This window comes from Rhipicephalus sanguineus, chromosome 4, assembly GCF_013339695.2.
Source record: "Rhipicephalus sanguineus isolate Rsan-2018 chromosome 4, BIME_Rsan_1.4, whole genome shotgun sequence".
NCBI lineage: Eukaryota > Metazoa > Arthropoda > Arachnida > Ixodida > Ixodidae > Rhipicephalus > Rhipicephalus sanguineus.
The window spans coordinates 126390768-126408050 of NC_051179.1; the positions used below are offsets into that span (position 1 = coordinate 126390768).

Consider the following 17283-nt stretch of genomic DNA (forward strand, 5'->3'; position numbering starts at 1 on the left):
TATTGGCAGGCTTACCAATTGTTTTGAATCGTGCACAATATTCGTCGTACAATATAACAGATAGCTATTCACCCCTCTATTGCACTTTCAGTCCTGAATTGCTACAAGATGATCGACAAATACTCGTGGATGCAAAAATATTTTCACGCATAAATTTGAGGTCAGTGCTCCTTCAACGCCTAATATGTGCAGTATATATGTTAGCCGAGAGAAGGCACTGACAGTTTAAGCGGAAACTAGCTAGAACAATTGTCTTTCACAGGTAAATGACAGGTGCGCCACAGTTCTGTGAGTGGAGCTGAGACTTTTTCGTAGATTTTGACGAAATATAGTAATATAGAGAAACAGTTCATTGCATAATGCAAATACATGCCGTGGTAGCTAGTACGCAGGATGTCGCGCTGCTAAGCTTGAAAGTGCGGGTTCGATTTCCGGTCACGGTGGCTGCATTTCAGTGGGGGCGAAATGCAAACAAACCCTTGTGCCTAAATTTAGATGCACATTCAAAAACCCCGGGTGGTCAAAATTAATCCAGATTCCCCCACTACCACGTGCCTCATAATTATGTTGTTTTGGCATGCAAGACCACAGCAGTTAGTTGTGTAATGCACATAAATATGCTGGTAGTTCTGACAACCAAAAACTGTGACTGCATTCTGACCCTTGAAATCTTTTTTTTTTAACTGCATATTGTCACGTGGTCGTGACGTGGACGAAGGCAGAAGTCAGCGGGATAGGAACGAGTCTTTTATTTGCCGAACTTGTGCCAAGAAACGAAGTAGTCACTTTACAAGCGATGCACAATGAGCATGGATTGCGGCGAACAGAGCGGCGTCCGTCGATCAACGGACAAGCGGACAACGCGTTGGCTTTTATACAGGCGCTATCGAACTTTCTAGCGATATTGCTGGTGGCGGCGTTATCTCTCGACAAAGCTGGAACATTCGCGTGCGGCGCACAATCTTAACGGAACGTTCTAAAACATTTCCTTCCTCCATGTTCTAAAATAGGCCTCCAACTAGGGACCCTACTCCAACGCTCAAGTTTGCGCAGCGCCGTCCGCCGCCCCAGCGGAGAGAGGGGAAAGCTCCGGTAGCTCGGACGGGTCGCACTTGCTTGGTTTTCCTAAAGCCCCTCCATGCGTTTTCCGCCGGCTAGGTTAAGTAGCGCCAACTCGTCCGCCCTCTCTCCCTTTACACCGGTTCCCCGCCTAGCGGGAGCCGAAGTGCCGCCATGATGTTTCTGCAGCTTTTCCGGTTGATGCACCTGCCCCATGCTCGCCCATGCCCTCGCGACGCAGAAACACCGAGCGAAAACTCGCTCGGCGGCAGGCAGTTTACGACGAAGCTCAAAACAACACTTGCGAAACGGAGAAGCAAATATGAGCTTTCTCGCGTGTGCACATGCGTGCGCAGAAACAAGATGGAAGGAAAAAGCGGAAGGAAAAAGCGGAAGGAAGTGGCTCAAGAACTTCCTTCCGGAAGCTCCGGAACCGGAAGTGGGCGTCGTCGTCGAACAATAGATGGCGGTACTTAAAAAATAATCACAGCATATCCACGGAGTGAATGATGATGAGTGGGCGAAGCTGCGGAGGTTCATCGGTAAACCGTGAATCTTCCGTGAATTCTGCCCAGTACATCATCACGGACGTGAGATCGGGCGCGGTTTACTAAAGGTTCGATGAGTTATGACGACTTCCAGCTCACTTTAATTTTACATGTACGCTGTGAATTTTCATTGTTTAGAAAACCATTGCTTTAGAAAACATCTGGCGTCTTTCGTTAAGCAGCTGGCGTCTTTTCGTTTTGCTTTAGAAACATCTGGCGTTCTTTCGTTTTGCTTTTACAAAACATCTGGCGTCTTTCGTTGGTTTATTTCATCAATCAACGGCGTTTTGAACAAAATTTTTATTGTTTAATCACGCACAGGAGAAATCTCACCAGGCACTACCTTGGAGGTAAACAATGGCTGCTAATGGGAATGAGAGACAGAAGAAGTCGGCTTTTAGCTAACACTTACACTTCTACTTCTACTAACGTTTCCTACTGGAACATGCCAATGGCTGCTAATGGGGAATGAGAGACAGAAGAATTCGGCTTTTAGTTAACGCGCACGCTGCGAATTTTTTATTGTTCAACAACGCACAGGAAAAATCTCCCACCGGCACCACCTTGGAGGTCAAAGCGTAAGACTGGTTACGCACTACGACTACTACGACTACGACTACGAGGGACGAACGGGTGCCGCCTTAAGGAGCTTCGCCCCTAAAAAGCGGCAGTAGACGCGATGGAGGGGCTTTAGGTTTTCCCATTGCGCGCGCGGAGAACGTGCTCCCCGGGGCTTTTATCTCGCATTTTTCACGCTATGGGTGCCGTTCCTTCGTCGTACTCGAAAGCAGGCACGCAAAAGTTTAAAAATGACGAAGAGAAACTTCCTGTCATGTTCTACCATTTCCAATGCAAGCAGTGCGAGGAGCAGAGGCGTCAAGAGTGGATTATGGGCAGTTCGCCGCGATGCTTTCGCGGTCTTGTCACCTTGACGCAATTTTTGTCGTACACAGTATTACGAACTATTAACGGGGAGAAACGCGATGATCGTGCTCATTTGAAAGGGAAGTGCGTTTGTGAACCGAAGTTACAACAAATAGACAGCCGCTGTACGTTTCGAGATTGCGCGCTGCCTTTCCGAGTCAACCATTTGTAATGTTACAGCAGCGGAGCATTTGGGCTTATTACACCACAGTTTAAATAATGTACCGTGAGTAGTAAGTGTTTAATTCAGCTGATGGCGGTACATTTCCTGTCGCGGCTCCCTGTAAACAGAATTCAGCTACATGTTTGCACTGAGCGTTTATATTGGCCTTGCATGCGACACGCTTAGCAGGCTGAAGTGTTGCGCTGCTAAAATCGTGGTCATGGGTTCGATTCACGCATACGGCAGCTGCATTTCGATGGGAGCGAAATGCAGTAACACCGGCGTACTTAGATTTACGTACACGTTAAAGAAACCCAGGTGGCCGAAATTTATCCGAATTAATCCACCATGGCGTGCCTCGTATTAATGTCATGCGTTCGGCACGTAATAAAAAAGCCTTGCATGCGCGTGAGCCGCGGGCAATATACAGTTGCCGCTTTGGAAACGAGCTGAGAAAAGAACCAAGGTGGCAATTAAATTTTCGATGGCTTCGCGAATTCAGATGTGCTTATCATTGGGCACAAATCTCGGCATAATCATAAACATGCGCGATCCCAGTGGGTATTGTATAGTATCAGGGGCGTAGCCAGAAATATTTTTCGGAGGGGAGGGAGGGTCCAACCATACTTTGTGTATGTTCGTGCGTGCGTTTGTATGTGTGCGTGTACATATATGCAAGCAAAATTGAAAATTTTCGGGGAGGGTTTGAACCCCCCAACCCCCCTCCCCCCCTTGGCTACGCCCCTGTATAGTATGATGCTGACCAAGCGAGCTGTCGAAACAACCAAAGCGACATTCGAATAGGAATAGGCGAACACGGTGCGTGATCAGGCGTCGATATTATTCGAAATGAAACACGCCTCTGCAAGAAACATGCATGGTCGAAGTGAGCATGAAATATATTTATTTATTTTTTGTTTGCGTATATTATTATGCTGTCAAAGGGAGCTCTAAAAAAATCCAAGGTGACATTAAACTTGCGATCCGACGTTGTTATCATTTGATGCAAACCTCGGCAAAAGTGAAACTCCCACGAAACTGAAAACTGCGCATTGCGATGCAGCCAGTGACTCAACAGGGCAGATGTAAATTTATGCTCTTCACACTGAGGAGGAGGAGGAATAAACTTTATTATCAACCAGCAATTTAAGTGCCTTGGCCTAGGCCTCCCACGTGGGGACGTCGAGGTCTTGCCTCTTTGCCGCCTCGCGGGCTTGCTGGATGGCCCATAGCTGATCGTCGAGGTGGGAGCTGCGCAGAGCAGCGCACCATCTCGACGAGAGGGTCTCGGTAGTAACATTCTGGTACTGGACGGGACATTCCCACAGCATGTGAGGGAGCGATGCTACCTGTGTCTTGAATATCTTACAAATGTTCGTAGTGTATATGTCGGGGTAAGTCTTGTGATATCGGGAAAGTGACGGGTAGGAGTTTGTTTGTAGCAGACGTAAGGTAGTGGCCTGAGCTCGGCATAACTTGTGGTTAGGTGGAGGGAAGATTCTTCGGGAAAGGTAAAATGACTTCGTAAGGTCGTTATAACTGGTGAGACGATCGCGGTCAACGCCCTCACCTATGCGGCCTCCGGCACGGTTGACTAGACCTCGTGCAGCGGAGTGTGCTACCTCGTTGAGGTTGGTGAGATGCGGGTGGACGTCGCCTGCGTGCGCTGGGAACCAGACGAGAGTAACTTGGTTTTCGTGTGTACGTGTCGTTTGGTGTAGAATGCGGAGTGCTTGAGGGGAGACTCTTCCTTTGGCATAGTTGCTGATGGCTGTGCGAGAGTCGCTTACAATTGTATGACAGTTCGAATTAAGCATAGCTAATGCTATGGCGATCTCCTCGGCAGTTTCGGCATTTGGAGAGATGACGCTGGCTGCATGACGTAGCGTTCCGCCAGTGGTAGTTATCGCCACGAAGCGATGTCCGCCCTGGTATTCAGCCGCGTCCACAAAGCTGACGCCGTTTGTTTCTCCATAAGCTTTCATAAGGGACGTTGCCCGTGCCTTGCGCCGTTCCTTGTTAAATTCGGGATGCATGTACTTGGGAATTGGGTCGATGTGTAAACAGGCTCCAAGGCTCCCTGGGATTGAGTGCTTATCCCCGTGCTGTCGATGATAGTTGATGCCGAGTTTATCCAATATGTGCCTGCCAGTTTCAGTAAGTGTGAGCCTCTCTGGGTGTGAACGGCGTTGGGCCTCAATCAGTTCGTCGAGAGTATTGTGCACACCTAATTGAAGTAAAAGGTCTGTGCTTGTGTTGGTCGGCAGTCCTAGGGCAAGTTTGTGGGCACTGCGGATGATGATATTGAGTTTTTCCTTTTCTGCCTTATACCAATTGTGGAAAGCGGCGACATATGTGATGTGGCAGATGACGAAGGAGTGAACGAGGCGAATGAGACTATCCTCCTTCATGCCCTGTCTCCTGTTTGTCACGCGTTTGAGGAGACGCGATGTATTGGCTGTTTGGCGAATGATCTTAGTGACTGCCGTGGCGTTCGCACCGTTTGACTCGATAGTCATGCCTAGGATCCTGATCTCATAATAAATTTAAAGCCGCACGACAAACTTGGCATCCAAGCAATTGAAAAGTTATCAATAGAAAACGCACGCGAAAGCGTGCTAGATGTTTGCTGACAGCTCCGAGTAGACACGACTGCCGCAACGAATGTGCGTTTTACCGGTAACATAATTACAGAACTCGCGCAGTCACCTCCCTATTCATGTCAAAGAAATGTGCCCGTTCAGCATCGGCACGCACGTAGCGCTCGCACAAACAGCATCGCCCTTGACGACCTGCTCGGTCCCGAAAAGGTGGTCGATCAACGGTCCTCTGGTAAGATTCCCACCGTTAAAACGTTTTTTTTTTCATCTCTGGGATCTTTCTAAACCTTCAGAGCAAGCGACACGTGAAGCTGCACGTGCACTGCGAGCAGAGAACAGCGCGTGCAGGGTGCCTGAACGTGCGGAGACAGCGCAGTCGAAAGGCGGGTGCGGGGACAGGAGCGACTGGTTTTTGCAAGAAAGGTGGCGAAACGCGTGCTACTAAAAAAAACTAACAAAGCAAGCTAACATTAGAGTCCTCAGGTGCGTTAACGAGCATAGTACGGTTTAAGGCGCACCACATGCACGACCTCGGGTCGAGCTCGGCGCCTCTGAGAGTTCGTGATGCCGTCGGGGACAACCTCGTAGTCGAGTGCGCCGAGACGTCGAAGTACCCTGTACGGTCCGAAGTATCGTCGAAGAAGCTTCTCGCTCAGTCCGCGTCGTCGTATTGGCGTCCAGACCCAGACACGGTCGCTGGTCTGGTACTCCACGAAGTGTCGTCGAAGATTGTAGCGACGGCTGTCGGCGTGCTGCTGAGTCTCGATGCGCAGGCAGGCGAGCTGTCGAGCTTCTTCGGCACGTTGTAAGTAAGCGGCGGCGTCGAGATATTCTTCGTCGGTGACGTTGGGTAGCATGGCGTCGAGCTTCGTCGCCGGGCTCCTTCCGTAGACCAACTTGTACGGCGTCATCTGCGTCGTTTCTTGGACGGCCGTGTTGTAAGCGAAGGTCACGTACGGAAGGACGGCGTCCCACGTCTTGTGCTCAACGTCGACGTAAATGGCCAGCATGTCGGCGATGGTGAGGCCATTGGTCTGCGGGTGGTAGGCGGTGGTGCGGCGGTGGCTCGTCCCGCTGTATTTCAAGATCGCCTGAGTTAGGTCTGCAGTAAAGCCGGTACCTCTGTCTGTGTTGAGGACCTCTGGGGTGCCATGACGAAATAAGACGATGTTCTCCGCGAAGAACTTGGCTACTTCGGCGGCACTGCCTTTGGGCAAGACCTTTGTCTCGGCGTAGCGGGTGAGGTAGTCAGTTGCTACGACGATCCACTTGTTGCCGGTAGTCGACGTCGGGAACGGCCCCAGTAGGTCCATCCCGATTTGCTGGAACGGCCGGTGAGGTGGTTCGATTGGCTGCAGAAGTCCCGCTGGCCTAGTCGGCGGTGTCTTCTGTCGCTGGCAATCTCGGCAACTCTTAACGTAATGGGCGACGTCGGCAGCAAGGTGTGGCCAGTAGTATTTTTCCTGTATTCTGGCGAGCGTGCGGGAAACACCGAAGTGTCCAGCCGTCGGGTCGTCGTGTAGGGCCTGGAGGAATCCTGGTCGCAATGATGAGGGCACAACAAGAAGGGTAGTCGGTTCGAAGTGGCGAGAAGTTCTTCAGGAGAACGCCGTTCCGTAAGAAAAGCGACGGCAGTCCTCGTTTGAATACCTTCGGAACAACGGTGGTCTTGCACTCGAGGTACTCCATAAGGCCCCCCAGCTCCGCGTCGGCTCGTTGCCTTTCGGCGAAGTCGTCGGCACTTATATTTCCGAGGAAGCAGTCATCATCGTCGTCCTGCGGCGGCGCGTCGACGGGGGCACGAGGCAGGCAGTCGGCGTCAGAGTGTTTTCGTCCGGACTTGTCCACGACGGTAATGTCGAATTCTTGAAGCCTCAGACTCCATCGTGCGAGACGACCTGAAGGATCCTTCAAGTTAGGTAGCCAACATAAGGCGTGATGGTCAGTGACAACATTGAAGGGCCTGTCATAGAGGTAGGGGCGAAACTTTGACGTAGCCCAGATGATGGCAAGGCATTCCTTTTCTGTTGTGGAATAGTTGGCTTCTGCCTTGGATAGTGACCGGCTTGCATAATTGATAACCCTTTCAAGCCCGTCAGTCTTTTGCACAAGGACGGCACCGAGTCCTACGCTGCTTGCGTCGGTGTGTATTTCCGTATCGGCGCAATCGTCGAAATGCGCAAGTATGGGTGGCGTCTGGAGGCGTCGTTTAAGTTCTTGAAATGCTTGCACATGTACCGTTTCCCACCTGAATTCTACATTAGTCTTCGTGAGAAGCGCCAGTGGTTCGGCGATCCGTGAAACGTCTTTGACGAAGCGTCTGTAATAGGCGCATAGGCCGAGAAATCGGCGCACGGCTTTCTTGTCGGTGGGTTGCGCGAAGCCGGCGATGGCAGCTGTTTTCCGCGGGTCTGGGCGCACTCCAGACTTGCTGATCACATGACCCAGAAACAAGAGCTCGTCGTACGCGAATCGGCACTTTTCTGGCTTCAGGGTCAGCGCAGAGGTCTTGATTGTTTGAAATACTGCCTCAAGCCGCCGGAGATGCTCGTCAAAGGTCGACGAAAACACGACGACGTCCTCCAAGTACACAAAACACGTCTGCCACTTCAATCCGGCCAGCACGGTGTCCATGACGCGCTGGAACATCGCAGGTGCCGAGCAAAGACCGAAAGGCATGACTTTGAACTCAAAGAGGCCATCGGGTGTTATAAAAGCGGTCTTTTCTCGGTCTCTTTCGTCTACTTCGATCTGCCAATAGCCGGTCTTGAGGTCCATCGACGAAAAGTACGTCGCGTTGTGAAGTCGATCCACGGTGTCGTCTATCCGTGGGAGGGGGTACACGTCCTTCTTCGTGATTTTGTTCAAGCGCCGGTAATCAACGCAGAAGCGCAGTGCCCCGTTCTTCCTCACTTACACCACGGGTGACGCCCACGGACTCTTGGACGGCTGGATGATGTCGCGTAGCATTTCGTCGACTTGTTTCTTTATCGCGTCGCGCTCTCGAGTCAAAACTCTGTAGGGGCTCTGACGGAGGGGGCCTCACACTTTCCTCCGTTATAAATCGGTGTCTCGCCACAGGGCTTTGTCGAATTCGTGATGACGACGAGAAGTATATATAGTCCTTGTATCGTTGGAGCAAGGATTTGATCTGTTCTTGCTTGCTCTGGGGAAGGCTTGGGTTGACGTCAAAAGCAGGTTCCGGCCCTGGCGTTTTCGCGAAAGCTTCGGTTAAATCTGTGAGGGTGAAGGCATTGCTGGCTTCCACAATTTTTTCAATGAAGGCGACTGTCATACCCTTGTTCACGTGCTTGTATTCGTAGCTGAAATTCGCGAGCATCACCTTTGTCTTTCCTCCACGAAGCTCGGCTATTCCTCTTGCGACGCTAACGTCTTGATTGAACAAGAGGTGCTGGTTACCCTCGATGACGCCTTCCAAGTCGGTGGCTCTTTTGGTGCTGACGGAAATAATGACGCTGGAGAGAGATGGTATGGTGACCTACTCGTCGAGCACACTTAAGGCGTGGTTTCTTGGCGTCGTGGGGAGTGGCAGAGCTTCTTCTGAGGATGGCATTATGGACTCAGATCTCAGGTCTATTACGGCACCGTGTTCACTTAGGAAGTCCATCCCAAGTATCACTCCCTGGAACAGTGCTGCAGGATAAGAAAGCTCGCAGGATAAGTTCGGTCACTGATGGTGACTCTTGCTGTGCAGACTCTAGCCGGCGTTATCAAATGACCTCCAGCTGTGCGGATTTCAGGTATTTCCCAAGCAGTCTTAACTTTCTTCAACTTCGCGGCGAATGACCCACCGACGACGGTATAGTTGGCCCCAGTGTCGACGAGAGCGGTAAGGTTGTGTCCGTCGAATAGTACGTCGAGGTCGCTAGTCCGCCGTCTTGCGTTGCTGTTACGTCGCGGCGTCGGGTCACGGCTACGTCGGTTTGCACCGCTGCTTCCGCGTTGCGTCGTCAGGTCTTCTTCCGGTCGCAAAGTTTCGTCTTCAGGACGTCGTTTGGCGTGCGGCGGGGGCTCGGGACTTCGTCGCGGCGTCGACGTCGGAGGATCTTCAGCATTTCGTCGTTCAGCAAGTTCAACTGCACCTCCATCGGTTGCTGCCCTTAGTTTTCCGGGTGGGAGCTAGGCGACTGACCCCGGGAGGGGCTGTTGTGCTGCTGGCGGTGCGGCGAGCTGTAGCGGCCGGGCGACGGTGATCGGGAAGGCTGCCGCGCCGTCCACTGAGCTCCTTTGAGGTAGTCGGCGACGTCGCGTCGTCTCTCACCCTGCTGTGGACACGGCGCGTCGACGGCGAAACCACATAGCCCCATCTGTCGGTACTGGCAGCGGCGGTACGTGTGGCCGGCTTCCCCGCAGTGGTAGCAGAGGGGGCGGTTGTCTGGGGCGCGCCAAACGTCGGTTTTTCTCGGCGCGTAGTGCTGGCCTGCAGGCTGATGGTAGGGCGTCGGTGGTGGTGTCGGCGGCGTTTGGCGGCGGAACTGTGGCGGGGGTGTCGGGCGACGGTACTGCGGTGGTGCAGCGTCTTGATGAGGGCGGGGAGAAGGAGCGGTACGGCGGGCTGCAGCTGCGTAGCTTATGGCTTGAGGCTGCGGTGGGGCTGGTTCAGGGATTACCAGCGAGGGCTGAATTTCCTCTCTGACGATGTATTCAATGGAGGTCACATGAGGCTGTGGTGAAGGTAACAGCTTGCGCAGTTCCTCCCGCACGATCGCTCGTATCATTTCGCGCAGATCGTCGGAGCCGAGGGAATGAGCAGCTGGACCGTCATAATTCAATAGCCGATTGTACTGGCGGTTTCGCATTTCAAGCGTTTTTTCGATGGTGGTCGCTTCTGCCACGAATTCCTGCATGGTCTTGGGTGGTTTCTCATCAGACCAGAGCTCCTGCTTGACTCCTCTCATAGGAGTCAAGCAGAATAGCTCCTGCTTGACTCCTCTCATGAGGAGGCGAACTTTATTCTCCTCGGACATGTTAGGGTCAGCGTGGCGGAACAGTTGGCTCCTCTCTTCCGCGTAAAGTACCACGTTCTCGTTTGGAAGCTACACACGGGTTTCCAGCAGGGCTTCGGCCCTCTCCTTACGGATGACACCGGTGAATGTGGCAAGGAATCTTGTGCGAAAAATGTCCCACGTCGTGAGGGTTCGCTGTTGCTTCTCGAACCAAGTTCGGGCAGAGTCCTCCAAGGCGAAGTAGACGTGTCGCAACTTGTCTTCATCGGTCCATTCGTTAAAAACGGCGACGCGGTCGTACTTCTTCAGCCAACTTTCGGGGTGTTCAGCAGATGATCCGTGAAAGGTCGGTGGTTCCTTTGGGCGCTTTAGCAGCACGGGTGCAGGTGGCATGGTTGCTCTCATTGTCGCTGTTGTGGTGGTCATGGTCGGGGTTTTCCTGGTCTTGTCGGGTAAAGGCTCGTATTCTGGAGGTCGTCCTTGTTTCCTGCGGCTTGCGCGCTGTCGGGGTAGGCGTCGATGTCTTGGTTGCGGCCCAGACTGGGTTCACGGCCTGACGGGGGCATCCGGAACATGAGCGAAGCAGCATCTCCACCAGATGTCACGTGGTCATGATGTGGACGAAGGCAGAAGTCAGCTTGATAGGAACGAGTCTTTTATTTGGCGAACTTGTGTCAAGAAATGAAATGGTCACTTTACAAGCGATGCACAATGAGCACGGATTGCGGCGAACAAAGCGGCGTCCGTCGATCAACCGACAAGCGGTCAAGCGCGTTGGCTTTTATACAGGCACTATCGAACTTTCCAGCGATATTGCTGGTGGTGGCGTTATCTCTCGACATAGCTGGAACATTCGCATGCGGCGCACAATCTTAACGGAACGTTCTAAAATAATCGCCGCGGCGCGATGTGCAAGGACTCATGAAAAATAAGACACGCGGCAATATTTTCCAGTTTGCTTCATATTAACTTCCTCATGCTTTGAAATAAGACGTGGTTCTCTTTCGTGGTGCAGTGTTCTATGGATACTTCTGTACAAATAAAGTACAGTAGTTTAATGGCTTAGTGTTTATTGGTGCATATTAAAAAAATTTTGTCTTTTTCAACGTTGTATCACAATGACATCTAAATCAGATTCTATTTTTTGGCACCTGGTGTTTGAAAGTATAGAGCAAAGCATTCATGTACAGCAAGATGCCAACTTTAGTGAAATGTGCTGGGTGGTTGGTCTACCGTTGCCATAACAGTAGCTTTCGTTTGGGTGAGACACATCTACGTCGCTTGCATGTAAAGCAACATTGTGTATTGCCAGCTGCTGCAGTCTAGTTCGACATAGTGTATGACACATAATTTGCATAGCCTTTGTGTGCTCTCGATGGCTTTGCAGGTTCCTTGTCTTTTGCGTCCCTGAAGCAGTCCTCTTCATTGGCCTCTGTACGAGGTCGACTGCATTCCTGCCAGCAGTGCACCTATGTGACCCTGGACAAGTCAACTATGAGCAGACACCTTCAGAAACACAAGGGCGAACGCCCCTTACAGTGTCACTTGTGCCCAGCTGCGTTCATTCATAACTCGAAGCTGGTGGTTCATGTGCGAACTCACACAGGAGAGCGCCCCTTTTCCTGTGTCCACTGCAATGCATCGTTTGTGACGAAAAGCCAACTAAATCAGCACATGCGGACGCACACAAGAGAGCGTCCCTTTTCCTGTGCCCACTGCAATGCATCGTTTGTGATGAAAAACAGCCTTGTTGAACACATGCGCATTCACACAGGAGAGCGTCCCTTCATCTGTGTCCACTGTAGTGCATCCTTCTTGCAGAAAAACAACCTCGTCAAACATATCCGCTTGCACACAGGAGAGCGTCCGTTCTCCTGTGTCCGCTGCAATGCATCTTTTTCAATGAAAAACTACCTTGTTGAGCATATGCGCACTCACACAGGAGAGCGTCCCTTCTCATGTGTCCACTGCAATGCATCCTTTGCGCGGAAAAGCGGCCTCGCCAAACACAACCGCAAGCACTCAGAAGAGCGTCCCTTCTCCTGTGCCCATTGCAGTGCATCGTTTGTGATCAAAAGCTACCTCTTTGAGCACATGCGCAGTCACGCAGGAGAGCGTCTGTTCTCCTGCGATCACTGCAATGCATCCTTCTTGCAGAAAAGCAACCTTATCAGACACATCCGCATGCACACGGGAGAGCGCCCCTTCTCCTGTGTTCACTGCAATGCATCTTTTTCAGTGAAAAGCTACCTTGATAAGCACATGCGCACTCACACAGGAGAGCGTCCCTTCATTTGTGTCCACTGTAGTGCATCATTCTTGCAGAAAAACCACCTCGTCAGACACATCCACGTGCACACAAGAGAGCGTCCCTTCTCCTGCAGTCATTGCAGTGCGTCCTTCTCGCAGAAAAACCACCTCATGTTACACATGCGCGTGCACAAAGGATAGCACATCTGCTTGCACACAGGAGAGCGTCATTTCCCCTGTGTCCACTGCAATGCATCGTTTTCAATGATAGCCTACCTTGATGAGCACATGCGCACTCACGCAGGAAAGCGTCCCTTCTCATGTGTCCACTGCAATGCATCCTTTGCGCGGAAAAGCGGCCTAACACATCGCAAGCACTCAGGAGAGCGTCCCTTCTCTTGTGCCCACTGCAGTCAGTGCTGGGCAGTATCGAAGATACATGTATCTTAGATACTATCTCAGATACTCTTAGGGTATCTTGTATCTGTATCGCGATACGTCTCGCAAGACGACTATCTGTATCTGTATTTCCGATACATTCAATAATGTATCGTGTATCTTAAGAAACAAGATACTCCTACAGGAAAGAATAATCGCCGGCTCAACTCCGCTTCTCAAGCTGGTACTGTTGCCACTAAACCGCCTGAATAAAACTAAGCGCAGCGACAATTTTATTTGTCCGCCAGAGTCCACAGGTGAGGGCGGGCGATGAGGTGTGCGCGTCCGTTTTGGTGGAGCAGAGGAACATGACCGCGCTCGCGTAGTCTGGACAGAATTAGTGCGCGAACGTCTATGCTTAGCTCACATGCCTTTCGTTTTCTCGATTTGTTTTTCTTTTTACTTGTGCCAGTGCCATAACACTTACCCTTATGCACTGTCCAGCGCCGCGTACCACAATGCGTGCGGCGATTCTCGCGCGAATTCTGATGCCGCTCTCCTGCGTAGTGCTTCGTTACGAAATCTGAAGCATAGGGTTGCTTTGCGTCTCGTGGCTTTAACGCATAAGTGATTCGAAGGATCTTGTGGATGTAAGTTCGACTTTCATGTGATGGACTTATGTGCAAATAAGACCCTAACTATAGCACCACTAGTACCGATGCTAGATCTAATAGATGAAGCGCTTATCTAACAGAAGATATGTTCGTGTACCTATCTTTTTCTTCCTGCTGTCGATCGAATCGCGGCCGCGGCGGTCGCATTTTCGACGGAGGCGAAAATACTTGAGGCCCGTGTTCTTCGATTTAGGTGCACGTTAAAGAACTCCAGGTGGTCGAAATTTCCGGTGCCCTCCACTGCGGTGTCCCCCATAATCGTATCGTAGTTTTGGGACGTTAAACCCTAACAATTATTTTGTTAATATTATCTTCCTGCTATCTTTATTCATAGAGTTTTTGAAATCATAGCTTGATTGTTAGCACAAGTGCTTTCTTAGTTGTCCTTTTGCATCCCGTACATCGCCTAGGGCTCTGAACTGTTTTTTTCCGGTCTGGTCACGGCAATGTCTCTTGTAACGTGCTGCCAAAATAAGCCCTCTGCTTATTCTTACTTTGAACTGTCTGCTTTATTTCTGCTACTGTTTATATTTACACATTTATATTTCGCTTTGGCTTACTGTTCTGCGAAGGCGTTTTTGAAACAAATATGTAATTATGTGGGCGCCCACTTATTATACAGTACCAAACATCCTGCTTACGGCTTAGTAAAACAGCGAAATTGAATTTGCATTATAATTAAGGAAATATTTAGAAGCCATCTTAAAGTTGTTAGGAAGGGGATACGAGAAACGCTGCTGTACTAAATGATCCGTTTTTCTCATGAGCGTCCCAACGAGCCGCTTCAGTCAATTTTTCATTGGCACTAAATATTTTTATTGTGTTACATTAACAGGTAAGTTAACGATAATTCATGCTTAATTGTCATAGCTATTAGGGGTGCCGCCTGTATCGTGTTTCAATACTTATCCACGATTAATCTTTGATACAGAACGGCTTTTTTATTTTATTTACATATATTTGTTTTCCTTTTTTAGGCCTCCTACTATTACTAATTGCCAGGTAATAGCTCTGTGTTGCGACGATTTGTGCGACCATGCTGCCACGCGCTCTAATTTTTTTTTGGTGATTTTGTTTAAACCGCAAAAAAAATTATATTATATATATATATATATATATATATATATATATATATATATATATATATATATATATATATATATATTGCCGCGAGTCATATTTCATGAGTGTAAGCTTCACCCACAAAGACTGGGCAACGCGCTGCGCAGGCCTCGCCGTGATGTGTAGGAAGCTTCGCGATTGTTTTGGAACAATCTGTTAAGATTGCGCGCCGCACGAGAATGTTCCAGCTTTGTCGAGAGATAACGCCGCCACCAGCGATATCGCTGGAAAGTTCGATAGCGCCTGTATAAAAGCCGACGCGCTTGACTGCTTGTCAGTTGATCGACGGACGACGCCCTGTTCGCCGCTATCATTGTACAGCGGGTATTGCTGTAGTTCTAGTTCTCATTTTCCCGGCCACAAGTTCGGCCAAATAAACAGTTTCATTCTACAAACGCCGACTGCTGTCTTCGTTGACGTCACGACCACGTGACATCTGGTGGAGGTGCTGCTTCATGATCTGGACACCATCGCGGAGCGCTGACCCAAGCCCAAGCCGCGAAGAAGACGACTCTAAGGACAACCCGAATCCTCGAACCAGCCGCCGGCAGAAGGGACTACAACCAGAGTACGGGCTCCTTCCCGAAAACGCCAGGCAGCCGAAGACCGTCACATCCACCGCCGAGACGATGACTGACGCAGTGCCCCCTACGGCGATCGTGATGCAGCCACCCAGGGAGCCGCCGACGTTCCGTGGATCGCCATGTGAAGACCCCGAGACTTGGCTCGAGACCTTTGAAAGGGTCTCAACATTTAATAACTGGAACTGGGAGGACAAGCTGCGCCACGTATACTTCTACCTAGAAGACGCCGCGAGGACGTGGTTCGAGAACCGAGAATCCGCCCTACAAACATGGGATCTCTTTCGGACGACGTTCCTAAGCACGTTCACGAGCGTGGTCCGCAAGGAACGGGCCGCGGCTATGCTGGAGACCCGTATGCAGCTGCCCAATGAAAATATTGCCATCTACACGGAAGAGATGAATCGCCTGTTTCGACACGCCGACCCAAGTATGCCCGAAGAGAAGAAAGTGAGGTTCCTCATGCGGGGTGTCAAACAGGAACTCTTCGCTGGATTGATAAGGAACCCGCCGAAGACGGTCGCTGAATTTGCATCGGAGGCTTCCACGATCGAGAAAACGCTTGAGATGCGAACGCGGCAATACAACCGCAGCTTCTCGGCTACAAGCTACGCCGACGTTCAAGCCCTAGGACCCGCCGACCTGCGTGAGACGATTCGAGCAATCGTGCAAGAGGAGTTGCGAAAAATTCTACCTCCGTCGCAACCTCAAGTAGAGTCCATCGCCGACGTCGTGCGCCAGGAGATCCAGCATTCACTCGGCGTGCCTCAGCTAGCAGAGCCGCAGCCGCAAGCTATTAGCTATGCTGCTGCAGCCCGCCGTCATGCTCCTCCTCCACGCCCCCGCCAAGACGCCACACCGCCGCAGTACCGTCGCCAGACGCCGCCGCCGCCACCGACGCCCTACCGACCACCTGTCGGCCAGCGCAACACCCCGAGGAAGACCGATGTCTGGCGTGCCCCCGACAACCGCCCGCTCTGCTACCACTGCGGAGAGGCCGGCCACACGTACCGCCGCTGCCAGTACCGACAGATGGGACTACGCGGATTCGCTATCAACGCGCCGCGCCCGCAGCCAGGCGAACGGCCGCGACATCAACGACTACCTCACCGGAACACAGTGGCAAGAACGACGACCTTCCCGCTCGCCGTCGCCCGGCCGCTACATGTCACCGCACCGCCGGCCGTACACTGGCCCAAACCGGGGCCGGTCGCCTAGCCCGTATCCGGAAAATTAAGGGCAGCAACCGATGGAGGTGCGGTTGCTGAACGACGAAATGCTGAAGATCCTCCGCCGTCGACGACGACGCAACGACGAAGTTCCGAGCCCCCGCCGCACGCCGAACGACGTCCTGAAGACGAAACTTTGCGACCGGAAGCAGACCTGACGACGCAACGCGGAAGCAGCGGTGCAAACCGACGCAGCCGTGACCCGACGCCGCGACGTAACCGCAACGCAAGACGGCGGACTAGCGACCTCGACGTTCTGATCGACGGCCACAACGTCACCGCTCTCGTCGATACTGGAGCCGACTATTCCGTCATCAGTGGGCCGTTCGCAGCACAGTTGAAGAAAGTTAGGACTGCTTGGGAAGGCCCCGAGATCCGGACCGCTGGAGGCCATCTGATAACGCCGATTGGTGTCTGCACGGCACGAGTCACCATCAATAACCGGACTTATCCTGCGAGCTTTGTAATTCTACAAAACTGCTCCAGGGATGTGATACTGGGCATGGACTTCCTAAGTGACCACGGCGCCGTCATCGACCTGAGGTCTGAGTCGATAACACTGAACTCAGACAAAGCGCTCCCGCTCCACGCGATGCCAGGCAACCATGCATTGAATGTGATAGAAGAGCAGGTGACCATTCCGCCACGCGCCAGCGTCATTATTTCCGTCGGCACCGAAAAACCTGCGAACCTTGAAGGCGTCATCGAGGGCGATCAGCACCTACTCCTGAACCGTCAAATTTGCGTCGCACGAGGTATAGCCGAGCTGCGTGACGGTAAAGCAAAAG

General features: G+C 51.6%; 1 protein-coding gene and 1 long non-coding RNA gene across 2 annotated transcripts in view; one reads left to right on the forward strand and one right to left on the reverse strand.

Moving 5' to 3' along the window:
• Nucleotides 1–17283, forward strand: part of LOC119390647 (gastrula zinc finger protein XlCGF57.1) — a 389923-nt gene that overhangs the window by 26601 nt on the left and 346039 nt on the right. The window lies entirely within an intron of this gene.
• LOC125758205 (uncharacterized) overlaps nt 11774–17283 on the reverse strand; it is a 70311-nt gene continuing 64801 nt past the window's right edge. The window contains exons 2-3 of the long non-coding RNA XR_007415970.1: nt 12512–12679; nt 11774–12007 (exon numbers count right to left, since the gene is read on the reverse strand). This is a non-coding gene — a long non-coding RNA (uncharacterized LOC125758205). The remainder of the gene's footprint in view (nt 12008–12511; nt 12680–17283) is intronic.